The sequence below is a fragment of the Podarcis cretensis genome, assembly GCF_951804945.1.
Source record: "Podarcis cretensis genome assembly, chromosome: 2".
NCBI lineage: Eukaryota > Metazoa > Chordata > Lepidosauria > Squamata > Lacertidae > Podarcis > Podarcis cretensis.
In genome coordinates, this window is record NC_137171.1 from 78,684,016 (window position 1) to 78,697,476 (window position 13,461).

The following is a 13,461-nucleotide window of genomic DNA, read 5'->3' on the forward strand; positions in this document are numbered from 1 at the left end:
CGAATATAAGCCGCACCTTTAAAATGGGAGGGCAGGGGGAAGAAAAAATACCCGAATATAAGCTGCTCCATTCCTTGCTGCTTCTGGCTACATACTAGGGGGTGGGGTGGGTGGAGCTGTGCTGCGTTTGCCAGTGGCCTTTCCCCTTCCTTGCTCTCTCCCTTTCCGACCTTGGGGGAAGAGGACAGGGGACAAAACGCGGGGCGGGCACTGCTTTGCCCTGCACTTATGGCTACATACCGTACAGTCGCGAATATAAGCCGCACTTTAAATTTGGAGAAAAAGTGAGGCTTATATTCAGGCCAACTCACCATGGAGTTCTTACAGTAAGTGCCACACTTTTTAACAACAACAAAAGAGGTGCCAGTACTGTGTACCCTTGAGTACCCCCTTGAAAAAACAGCACTGAGCATAAGGAGATATAAACCAGGGTGGCCCGCAAGGCCCTTTTTCGGTGGCCCTTGCGAAGTACCAAAGGAGCATCATTATCGGCAATGGGAATTGGAATGACAACATCTGAGATCCCTCCCCGCAGTTAATGCCTGGTGGCAGCAGCAATAAATTCCCTGTGCACGCACAAGATGGCACTTTAGGGCAAGCATAGGCAAACTCGGCCCTCCATATGTTTTGGGACTACAACTCCCATCATCCCTAGCTAACAAGACCAGTGGTCAGGGATGATGGGAGTTGTAGTCCAAAAACATCTGGAGGGCTGAGTTTGCCTATGCCTGCTTTAGGGGTTCGGCACTGAGCAAGAAGTGAAAGAGGAAGCTGAGGTAGGACCATAGAGAAGTGAGCGGGCCAGCGACGAGATGCCGGAGGCCACAGTGACGAGATGCCGGAGGGCACATGCATCTTCTTCCTTTCTCAAACCACTTTCCAGCTGGGAGCTTCACACTCCTGGAAAAAGGGAACCAAAGGACCCGGTAGATCCTTGGGCAGCTGCAGCTCTTCCTGTGAAAGGAACCCAATGAGAGAGGTGGTCACCCAGCAAACTTCATTGCCATGTGAGGATTTGAACCCTGGTATCCCAGGCCTTAGCCCAACACCTAATTATTAGAGCAGGGGTAGGCAACCTAAGGGCCAGGGTCCGGGTGCAGCCCAATCACCTTCTCAATCCGGCCTGAGGATGGTCCAGGAATCAGCGTGTTTTTACATGAGCAGAATGTGTCCTTTTATTTAAAATGCATCTCTGGGTTATTTGTGGGGCACATGAATTCATTCATTATTATTATTTTTTTCAATATACTCTATAGTCTGGCCCACCACGTGGTCTGAGGGACGGTGGACCGGCCCACGGCTGAAAAAGGATGCTGACCCCTGTATTAGAGTCTGATTTCTACATTCGAACTGTGACACCCCAATGGCTGCTGCTGCTGCTACACTGGTATTCTCCACAGCAAAATGTGTCAAGTAGAGAAGGAAAACGTCCATGTACAGGAGTCTTATCTGTGCATATGTTGTATTTTTGCCCAGTTTTCCCTGAGGCATTACATGGGGTTTGGGGTTTTTTTTTTTTTAAAGACTGGTTTGTCTTTCGTTGCCCCAATCCCCCCGACGACCCAGAGGAAGCTTGGCGTGCGCTCCCTGCTCCTTCCCCAAGGTAGCCCCTGTGTTAATGCCACAGATTCCCCAACGGTAAAAATGCAGCAAGTCCTCGTGCTCGACAACTGGAGGAAGCCTTCAACAGGTGCCGTGAGGGAAACTTGGTCTCAGAGCCTGGCCATGGAAACTCTTCCTTTCTCATCAAACACCGAGCCCATGCAGTGCTGCCTGTATCTTGCAGTCAGAGCGGGCGCGCAACACACGCGTGAATCCTCTGGAAAGGCGCCATCGAGCTCCCCTCCCTGAAAAGGAAATCACCTCAGAAAAAGACGCGGGGCCTGCATGGTCCTTGGGGGCGGGGATGTTTGGCGTAGGCATGAAAAGATATCTGCATGCTGGTGGGTGCCGGCCGGCTGAGGAGCCGCGTTTGGATCCCCTTGAAGCCCCAAAGAGCGCGCATGGCTTCAATCCTTTAATCCTGCGCGCGAGAGAGGTGAGAAAAGCGCAGCGCGGGCGGCAGACGCGAGAAGGAAGGAGGCGCTGTGAAGCTCGGGCCAGTCAGCTCAGGCGGCGAGGAAGAATCCCCCCGGGAGTGGGAGTGAGTTGGCCAGCCGGCGGCGGCGGCGGCGATATAGGCGCCCCCTCCTCTGTTCCAGGCAGCCACTTACGAGCGGCTCACTTGAGCGGCGCTTCGAGCTCGCGCGGGGCGGGAAAGAAGCCGGACTTCTTTCCGAAGAGGATAGAGCTGGCCCGGTCCCAAGCCTTTGAGGTCCAGCCAAAGGCTCTTTTGCCTTTCTGGGGAAACGGCTCCCCGCCCGCCCACTCGGCGCGAAATTGCAGCGCGAGGCGAGCAACCTCTGCGGGAGTGACTGAGCTCGGAGGGGAAGCCTCCGGAGTTCAGACGTAACCAACAGAGCTGGGTGAGGGCGAGGTTGCTCGCGCTTGGAGCGGCGGGACTTTCTCCCTCTGCTCTCCGAGCCCGCAGGAACAGGACCAGCAGCGACAAGAGGCTGTGGCGCCTTCTCCGGCTTGCAGACCGGCTGAAGCCTCGGGAAGTTCTCGGCGCCCATTTGTCAAGAGAAGGGCAACTTTCGCGTCAGTTCTTCTCTGCCTCAGTTCCCCGTCGGTGAGTAAGTAAAACGCGGGAGGGTGGCGGAGCGGGGAGATGACATCCACGGGGGACGTCTGGCTTTGTTGTTACCATCTTTTTCTACCCTACTGAGGGAATAGTCTGGAAAGCATTTGGTAGTGAGGGAGAAAAGAAACTGATGTTTGGGACAACCAAGCCTCTGACTTGCAGACTGCAGTCCTAAAGAGTTGCAGAAAGGGGCAGCGGGGTTGGGAGCGAGGGGGCAGAAGGGGCAGGATAAACATTTCTTTGGTTCATAAAAACAGTGAGGGCTGGCCCATAAGGGCCAATGGGGCACTACTGCCCCACCGGCTTCAGTCTGCCCTCAGGCAGCCCAGAAGGTGCCACTGCCTGTCACGTTTCCCTGCAGGGAATTAGATTCGTTAGTTCTGCCTGTCACTGTCTTAGCCTCTGCCTGATGTTTGCTTCCCTGCCTACTGCTGTAACATTCTCACTGGGCAGAAGATGTAAGGAACAAAATGGTCCAGGCTGCAATTCTAAAAAGATTTATCAAGGAATACCATCATCATCAGCATCATTTTTAAATTTGTATACCGTCTTTCTATCTCACAATACTCAAGGCGGTTTACAAGCTGAAGAAACAAAAAATGTACATCTTATAACAAACTAATGCAATACAAAAATGTGATAATAAAACATAACTTTAAAATAGGCAGCCTACATCAACAAAGTAACATTCAACAATCATTAGACCAGTATAAAATAATAATACCAACATATAAAAGTTAAACAGAAATCCACTCAACAGTTGCAATAAATAATATCTAAAATATGATCAATAAAACAACATCAATATGCCCCATTAAGCTCGGTGAGACTTCTGAGTAAACCTACTAAGGCCTGCACTTTCTGTTTGTCTTCTATGGGGCTTTTTGGAAATCAATAATGATCTCTTGCATTGGGTTTCGATGACTCCTGCCCCAGTTAGGACCCAACTAAATTACAGTATATGGGAAATGTATGGTTGTGTTTTCCCTGTCTGTGGTGTGTGGGATCTTAAAAAAATCAAATCAATAACAGCAGCAGGCACCCTCAGATCAGGAACTCAGCAAGGGAGAAAGGTGGCTGAACTCCACTCCATTATTGCCCAAATTAACACACACCCCAGTTGGTATTTATCCCCAGAGTGAAGTTCCTTTTGTGCCAACCCTAACCATAGAGCCTTCTTCCCAACCACACAAATCTTTAAAACGATGCCATGCTTTCAACATGCTTCCCACATAACAGCTTTTTAGAGAGTGGTGATAGATTACTTTGATTTGGAAGACACCAGCTTACGTTATTGGATGCTAGAAATCCTTACATTTCAATAACCTGGGTGGTCTCAAATTTTCCTGTGGGCTGTGATGGCGACTAAAAGCAATGACACCAGAATTTTATCCCCCACCCCAAAAGTGAGGGGCAAGGCCCTTCCTTGTTTGCCTCCTCTGAGAGAGGTCTGGAGAGTAGCAACACAAGAACCATTTTTGCAGAGCCTCTCTTGTTTATGGAATGCTCTCCCCAGGGAGGTTCAGCTGGTGCCTTCATTATACACCCGACCTTTGCCTGATCAACATCCTATATACCATATTTATGCAAATCTAATGTGCCACCGAATCTAATGCACACCTCAGTTTTCAAAACCTTGAAATCAAAAAGTATTTGCTGGGGAATTTAAATGTGCCATAAAACTAATGTGCATCCTAATTTTTGTGACAAAATTTGGCCAAAAAAGTGTGCATGACATTCATGTAAATATGGTACATTTTGTTTGTGGCCTTTTTTGTTTGTTTTTGTTTTTATTATGTACAGTGGTACCTCAGGTTACAGACGCTTCAGGTTACAGACTCCGCTAACCCAGAAATAGTACCTAGGGTTAAGAACTTTGGATGAGAACAGAAATCGGGCGGCGGCGGCAGTGGGAGGCCCCATTAGCTAAAGTGGTACCTCAGGTTAAGAACAGGTTCAGGTTAAGAACAGACCTCCAGAACGAATTAAGTTCTTAAACCGAGGTACTACTGTATTTTCTGTTTTTAGCTTGTTTTTTTGTGCTGGGAAGATTTGCGGATGGAGAGCAGTATATAAATTTAATAAATAAATATTTTTTTAAACAAACAAACAACAAACTATATTCTCATAGCTTGCCCTAATTCAGGCAGGATCATAGCAAGGCAATTCTGCAAATATTTGTTCACAGGTACGAGGAAGTGCAGTTTAGAATACTGCTGCTCCGTCTCTTTGGTGTTGTAATGAATTATTTTCTGCATGTGATGAAGTAGTCAAATAGCTTCTTGCCTACAGGCATGCTAGAATCAAAGATTATATAGAGCAGGGCTGGAGAACAGAGTCACCCATCCACCCATGTTGTTGAACTAATGCACATCATCCCCAACCAGCGAGGTAGTAGTCAAGGGAAACAGATATTAAGAACATAAGAACACCTTGCTGGATCAAGCTAACTGCCCATCTAGCTCAGTATCCTGTTCTCACAGTGGCCAACCAGATGCCTGTGGGAAACCAGGGAGTAAAACATGAGCACAAGAGCACTCTCCCCTCCTGTGGCTTCCAGCAACTAGCACTCAGAAGAATTGCTGCATCCAAATGTGGAGGTAGAATGTAGATCATAGCCATCATGGCTAGTAGCCATTGATAGTCCTGTTCTCCATGAATTTGTCTAATCGTCTTTTAAAGCTATCCAAATTGGTGGCCATGCTGTGGGAGCGAGTTCCATAGTTTGGCTATGTGATGCATAAAGAAGTACTTTCTTTTATCTGTCCTAACAACATCAGGAGGCCCAGCATCATCCCAAAAGTGTTGGGCTTCATGGAAAAGTCTTAGGTGAAATCAGCTCTAAAAAGGTTACTGGAAATATGCCCTCTCTAGTTTTTGAGCAAGTGTCCAAAATCATAGGCAACATAAGAGTAGACAAAAGTTGAAGCTTACTCAGTACTAATTTTTCAGCTAGTGTGCATTGTGAGTATACACAATATACACCAGAGATGGTGAATTCCTGGCCTGCAGGCAGTCGGTGACATAAAGCTTAGTTTCGCCCCTGCCTGCAGGCCTTGTATAACCTGCCAAGCCTTTTAAATAGGCTTGCCCAACCCCCAACTGGATATGCCAGTCGTATCACCAGCGGCACTGAGGAGTGCTGAGGAGCAGGCTGGAGTTAGGAAATGAGAATGAGTCTTCTAGTCTGCACCAATATTTCATGAATGCTGTTGATGGCCAAATACTCAGGAAACATTTAACAATTTTTATTTAACAAAAATGTTGTATTGTTTGATTGTAAGAAGCCCTCTAAGCGGAGCAGTTCCAAACACTCTTTCCTTTTTCCTGAGTGTTCTGATCTGCCCTGCAGTGACTCTTAATGACCAGGGGTAGGCAACCTAAGGCCCGGGGGCCAAATGCGGCCCAAATGCCTTCTAAATCCGGCCCGCAGACAGTGTTTTTACATGAGTAGAATGTGTCCTTTTATTTAAAATGCATCTCTGGATCATTTGTGGGGCATAGGAATTCATTCATTTCTCCCCCCAAAATATAGTCCGGCCCACCACATGGTCTGAGGGATGAACCCATGGCTGAAAAAGGTTGCTGACCCCTGCTTAATGCCAGTGGTATGGCACCAGAGCAGAGAGCACTAGGGGACGAAAATCATGTCATCCCTGGCACAATTGAAAGGACAACATCAAAGTGCAAATTCCAAAGCGCTATGGGCCAAGAACAGGGAAAGGCCCTGAGACACAGAGAATGTAAAATCAGATGGTGGAATTGAGCAGATCTTCACAACTTGCATTTGCAGGGGGGCTTAGTCAAAAGCTTCCCTCATCCCACCTACCAATGAGCCTGAAATAAAATACTGGGTTGTAGTCAACTAACATTTATTCAGAGTAGTCCCATTGAAATGAATGGATCTAATATCATTATTGTCATTGTGTCTACTCTGAGTAAACATTAGTTGGCTTCAATCTATTGTGTGCATGTGCTCTCGTGTGGTTGCCCACATTCTTGGAGAGTGGCATACAGCCCAAGAAGTACCGTAGGTTTCCAGAAGGCAGTGTGTCCCTTTGGCTGAAATTCACTAACCCCGAAAAACATTAATATATACTTTAGATTTGTTGCAGATTTGCAATCCTAGAAGAGTTAAAATCCTAGTGCTAATCTTGATGTTCTTTCACAGTCCAACCTGTCTGGTAATAACAGGAAGTAGAGAAAATTAGTTCCGAATTAGTTGATGTGTTTATTCCTTGCAAAATTTAACTTTGCAATGATAATTCACTACAGAGGAAATAATGGTAATAACTCTGTGAGCAAGCATAATTACTCTCTGCATTTTTTAAATCGCGCAAAACCCTAATTGTGTTTGTTCAGAAAATAATCCACAGTTGAATTGCATCATTGGTTCCCACTCACTTCTGCTGCCACTAAAAAAGAAAAAATAAGTACTTCCTTGCTGTCTACCGCATCTCCCCTACAGATTGAGTCACCATTTTTCCTGCCATGGCTTTGACTCAGAAAAGCAGTGATTGGGCATCGTAGACACAATGGCTGCAAAAATGTTGTAGACTGAAAAAAAGTGTCATCTTCCATATGCAATTGTAATTTGCTATGAAATCTCATATGTGTACACATGCTCCACATGTATATTAAAAATGTGGAAGAAGCAGGACTCCACCCTGATATTCCCAGCCCTGACGTAACCCCAAATATCTGTGCATTGAATAGAATGTGTATAAAATAGTGATTATGTATGCACAGTTGTATACATACAGTTCCACATGATTCAGACCCCTGTGAAAATGAGGGCCCTAGTCTTATAAAATGCCTATACAGGTAGCTCCTTTTTACTTGTTCCTCTAAACAGGCAAATGTTTGTGGTGCAAGATGCATGCCAGCATCAAGTTTGGGGGCAGCCAGTGGCAAATGATCCAAATCCCATCCACATATTTAGTGACTATGTCAAGAACATATGAGTAGAGCAGGGGTAGTCAATGAGGCACCTTCTAGAAGTTGTTAAACTACAACTCCTATTATCCCTTCCCACTGGCCATGTTGGCTGGGGCTGGCAGGAGTTTGTGTCCAGCAACATCTGAAGGGCACAATGTTTGTCTATCCGTAAAACAATTCCAAAACTCAGCATAAAGTATTAGGAAGTTGCCACTATGTTGGACAGGATTCCTATGAAGCCACAGCAGTAGAATTTAAGGTGATGCTTTTGTTGTACTGCACACTACTTAATTTCTTGAGTTTTCAAAAGAGCTTTGCATGCCACCTCCTTTCTGTTATTTATCTCCATGGCTATTGCTTCTGCTATTTCTTGGACCCACCGGTCCTCCCACACTGGAAGTTCACATTGGTGGAAAGACAGAACTTTTCCTGGCTCTTGCCCAACACATGCAAAAAGGGCTCTTACTTGGAAGTTCAAGAGAGATCTTTATTCAGGCAAATAACAATACAAGCCCAGCAGAAGATACAGGGCTCAGGAGTCGTGGTTCAAGGAGTAGGGCAAGAAGCTCAAAACTGGATGGAAGCAATGGAGATGTCCAACAAGCTATCCATTGTTCTGCAGCCTCTGACCTGCTTCTTTGTGGGGTCTGGCTTTGGACCAGGCCACAACATGAAAGTTACGCCATGGTTTGACTGTTATGTGTGAAACTGGGCTCATAGTTTATTTCCCTCAAGCAAACAATGAGTTGTAAGCCAAGAACAAACCTTATGATTTGCTTGGAGAGAGAAAAAGCATGAGCCTGGGCTCAGACATAATGCTAGGCCAAACCAGGGCTTAACTCCTGGTACTCTACCAGCAGCAGAAGCCTGGGAAAGGTGAAGCAGTCATGGTCTCCTCTCTGTACATCATCATGCCTGTTCATTTGCACTTAGCCATGGCTTGGCTTAGCATTATGTCTGAACCAGGCCAGTGTCTAGCTGAATGACTGCCATGATGGGTGGTATATGTAGATGGGGCTTGTATGTTAGAAGGATTCAAGGCTGGAGTATGTTGCATTTTCTTGTGAAATCTCTGTTGACGGGAGATGGGACATCCAATGTCAGGGGTCCCTAGGTTTTGGTTTACTTTTCCACATAGAACTGAAGTGCAGTTATTCCAAATTACACTTGGAAGGTAAAACAAAATAAAAAAATTCCTTCCAGTAGCACCTTAAAGACCAACTAAGTTATTTCTTGGTATGAGCTTTCGTGTGCATGCACACTTCTTCAGATACGGTTACAGATAGGTAGCCGTGTTGGTCTGCCATAGTCAAAACAAAATAAAAAAATTCCTTCCAGTAGCACCTTAAAGACCAACTAAGTTAGTTCTTGGTATGAGCTTTCGTGTGCATGCACACTTCTTCAGATACCTGGAAGGTAGTACACTTGTTTCAGATACCTGGAACGTAGTACACTTGTTTCATATTTTGTCTATGTTTAAACTCAGATTAGATCATTAATAATTATTCAGATATTGCCCTGTTAAAAAAGTATCACTCTTTCAACTCCAGTCCTGTATTCTTCTAGTTGCCACTTATTTTGTTTGTGACTAGGGCAACACATTTTAGTGACTCATTCCAACTAAAGTGCTTACTAATTTAGACAATGAACAATTTGTTAGCTGGAAGAGCCAGAACTAATAAACTAGTTGTTTATGTTCTGTGGACAATCTGAGGCCTTTGTGGTATTTGAATAATGCATTAAAAACAACAACCCAACCATGTCCTTCAAAATGCTGCAGAGAAGTGGAGATAAATCACAATTAAAATTAACTTCATTTTCTGTGGAAACTGTATTGGTAAAGTACAATAATCACATGAAGCCCCATGGATATGGATGAAGGACTAGAAAATAAAGTATCAGAAATGTACAAGATTTGACATTCATGTGTTTACTGTGCTGAAGACTGATGGAAAACATTTTCGTTGAATTGCATCTATGTTGTTTATATTTTATCAACTTTTCTTGATACTAAGTCTTTTTCTTCCACTAATGGTGTATCTGAAGCCACTGGTCCCTTCTACTATATAGTAGCTTGTTTTTGTGATTTAGATACAGTATCTTCAACCTTTTCAGACCCACTTTTAACCGAAACATGCATTTGGGGACCCATTTCTTAATCATTTATCATATATTTGCATGGTGGTAGTGCTCCTGTTGAGACCCACCAGTGGTCCCGATCCACCAGTGATCTAGATGATTATGGTGAGTGTGGAATATCCTGTTTGAAGGGCCTGTAACTGTGGCATGCAGCATTTGGGGAAGACCCATAGCCCCTCAGTAGTAGAGCACATGTTGCTGGAATCTCGGGTAGAGCTAGGAAGGATTCCGGTCTCAAACAGTATACACTACTGAGCTAGATGAACCAATGATTTGACTCAGTCAAAGGCAGCTTCCTGTGTTTCTAACGTTCCCAGCATTCCACGTAGGCATGGACCCAGAGTTGTCCTTCTTTGAACAGAAGGTTCTTTCTATTCATGGAAGGACATCCATCCTTCCACTGGCACAAGGAAGGGAGGCCATTTTTGTTGATTCTCCCATCCCCTTGCCAGTGCCATCTCCCATGCTGTTTTGAATGCCCCCACACCAGCCTTCCATAGTAGATTTGTGGGGTGAAGGGAGAAGGGTGAATCTGCAGAAAAAGTGTCCTCCCTTCTGCCAGTGGGAGCATGCTACGGGCAATTTTTAAAAAATGATCTATTTTTCTTTCAACATTCTTCTTCCAAAAAGTATAATGTTGTACAATAATTAGATCAACTTACTTCTACTCTCCTAGCCTGAGCTAATGATACCATGTGGAATTCAGACTGGATGATTTAGTGAAAGAAAACACACATGGAAAAAGACATCTGCAGATGGAAGATATTAAAAACAAAGATGGAAAGCACAAAAAAGGTGTTGTCTTCCAAAAGCTGGATGGATGGAAAATGAAAAATAGCATTATCCTTATCAAACAAAACAGTAAAGGAATAGTTCTCAGCAGTGCATTTTCAGTGTGCGCTCTCTCTCTCTCTCTCTCTCTCTCTCACACACACACACACACACACATTCACACTCACTCACTTGTACATATAACCAGCAGCTCCCAAACTTCTCCCCACAGACAACTTGGGAATTGCTGCTGGTCTTGGCAGACTGCATAATGATTTTTCTGCTGGTTGTAGCTATTTTAATTTTACATTGCTGGCAATTTATGTGTTTTAAAACTAGCTTTCTGTAAGACATTGTGAAATCCATTGTGGAGCTTCATAGTGCTAGTGATAAAGATAAGAAATAAGCAATGTCAGATTGCCCTTCAAGAAACTGGTTACTTGTGTGTTATAGTCATAACATGCTTCTTTTATATAGCTTTTTTTTTAATTGCAGCCATTAAATATTCATGAGTTCAAGTAAGGTATTTAAGCTTTTGTGGTATATTGAGGGTTCAGAGAAAACAATAATAAATTCTTCGAATTCATTTCTGTCCTGCTGAACGTCTCTGTCAAAGGGAGCTGATAATTAAGTGATTTGAAATAGGGAGCAGGCTTTCCATGGTTGCAAAAGAAGTGGAACATTTCAAAAGTTAACAAGGAAAATATGAATGTTTTCAAAACAGTAGCTGGGAAATATTTGGGGATTTTGTGTACCGATCAAATAAACTTATATATTCTCATAAATCTAAATAAATTACAGTCTTGTGTGCTCTGTTTTTAGACACAAATACAAATTCTGAGGCTGATTATTCTCTGGCCACATGAATAATTTCCAAGCTCTATTGTTTTTCTATACAGTTTTTGTTATTTGTGCTGTCTTAAGATAAAGTAATTTTGCTTTGATGTAGCATTTTGCATTTAAGCAAGAGTCTTTTTCTGTTGATTTCTGTTCCTATTGATGTTTTTACACTAGACCCACTTAGACAATAAGTACCATGCAAAATGAAACCAAAAAGGCTTACCATAATTCTAATAATAAGCACTAATTAATTTGGGGAAAAATAATAATTAATGGAGAGAAGGGCCATAGTTCAGTGGTAGGTAGAATATTTGCTTTGCTTGCAGAAGAGCCCAGGTAGGGCTGGGAGAGTTCTCTGCCTAAAACCCTATAGAGCACTGCTAATTAGTTTAGACAATACTGAGTGAGATGGACTGAATATAAGGCAGCTTCATAAGCTGCTAATTATCTTTAAGAACAGGGGTCAGCAAACTTTTTCAGCAGGGGGCCAGTCCACTGTCCCTCAGACCTTGGGGGGGGGGTGGACTATATTTTGGGGGGGAAAATATGAAAGAATTCCTATGCCCCACAAATAACAGAGATGCATTTTAAATAAAAGTTCACATTCTACTCATGTAAAAACATGCTGCTTCCCGGACCGTCCATGGGCCGGATTTAGAAGGTGATTGGGGTGGATCCGGCTCCTGGGCCTTAGTTTGCCTACCCACATTTTGGAACCTATAACCATGAGTACTATTTTGCCACTCTTCCCGTTCAAGCACTGAAGGATTCAAAGGGACTGAATGTTGTCAGGTCTAGCTGAATGTCCCCCAACTTCCTACTTGGCGACTTCTTTATGGACACAGGTGAGCTAAGGGTACTGTTGGCCTGAATTTGCATTCAGAAGCAACAATATACTGATATGTAAAAACACATATATGCCACCAAAGGCCTGTCCACATTTCCATTTGCCCCATGCTTTCTAGCCATGGGTCTGAGGGGCTTTTCGTTTGCCCCACCACTGTCCCCAGGAAAACCCAATCTTTACCTACTCCTAAACTAATGGTCTTATATAACGTTAAGCAGTTTTGGATAAATTTACTCAGTCCTTCATGTTATTTAAACATGCATGGGTCTGAGTGACAGGTGCATTCATTACATATCTTTAGGCTCTTATCACACACCTTTGGCTAATGAAACAATCTATTGCCTTTTAAACTTTGTATGAGGGGGGAGGGTTATTGTTTCTGTTTATTGCTGTGTTATGTATGTTTGTGTTTTTATGTTGTAAACCACCGAGTGATCTGATGAAGGGCAGTATAGACATTTAATTAATAATAGTAATAATATAGGGGCCCTTTTCAGAAGGTGATATGCATTACTTCATTTATTACACATCATGGGAAGTAGTCTGCTGTGTTTGAAAGCCTTCCTGATTATTCTGCTGAGTCCTGCTCTGCTGAGTCCTGCTCCGAGTTTAGCACCTGTAAACAGCATATAAATCAAATCAAGCTCCCCTGCTCAGACTTCAGTTTTGTTAAGACTTTGCTTATGTTTTTCAGAACAGGTTTTGTTTTCTTTTGAAGTTTTACATTAAAAGTGAAACCTCATGCAACAATTGAAATGTTGCTGTATCCAAAATATGATATTGCCCTATAGTGTGTCATGACTATTCTTTTCTGTCCCTCCTGATCAATTTTCCTTGTTATGTTCAGTTCCATCAAAGCTTGATAATCTGACTGAACTATTAAATGTATTGGCAATGAAGATCTAATGCAATCTCTTCAAACATCAACTACTTAAGACACTTCTAAATTGTACTTTTTGTGCCATTTAGGAAAAGGGCATTGCATGTGAAAGATTCAAGCATATGTAGTCAGAGACCTCTAAAAGTAATATCAACAGTGAACCAGCAATTCCTTTTCTTGTCCATATAAGTACAGCAACACCACAGAAGAAATCCTTATCTCTTTCTTAAACTCAGCAATACTTATTATCTATTTTGCATATGTTGTGTTCATTTCTGGGGTTTTTAGGCAAAGCTAACATTGTGATTAGAGAAGTCCACTTATCTTCACAATATTATGCTTTATCATGGTTGGTAAACATAA

General features: G+C 43.5%; 1 protein-coding gene across 7 annotated transcripts in view; it reads left to right on the plus strand.

Moving 5' to 3' along the window:
- Nucleotides 1-13,461, plus strand: part of HRH1 (histamine receptor H1) — a 97,316-nt gene that overhangs the window by 74,070 nt on the left and 9,785 nt on the right. For 4 of the 7 annotated variants that reach the window (XM_079967307.1, XM_079967309.1, XM_079967310.1 and 1 more), the window contains exon 1: nucleotides 1,171-2,671. The exons of 2 other annotated variants lie outside the window; for them this stretch is intronic. The gene's annotated coding sequence lies outside the window, so the exon portion shown is untranslated. Of the gene's footprint in view, nucleotides 1-1,170; nucleotides 2,672-13,461 lie in introns of those variants that run through there. One more of the 7 variants, XM_079967313.1, reaches the window with a different exon arrangement.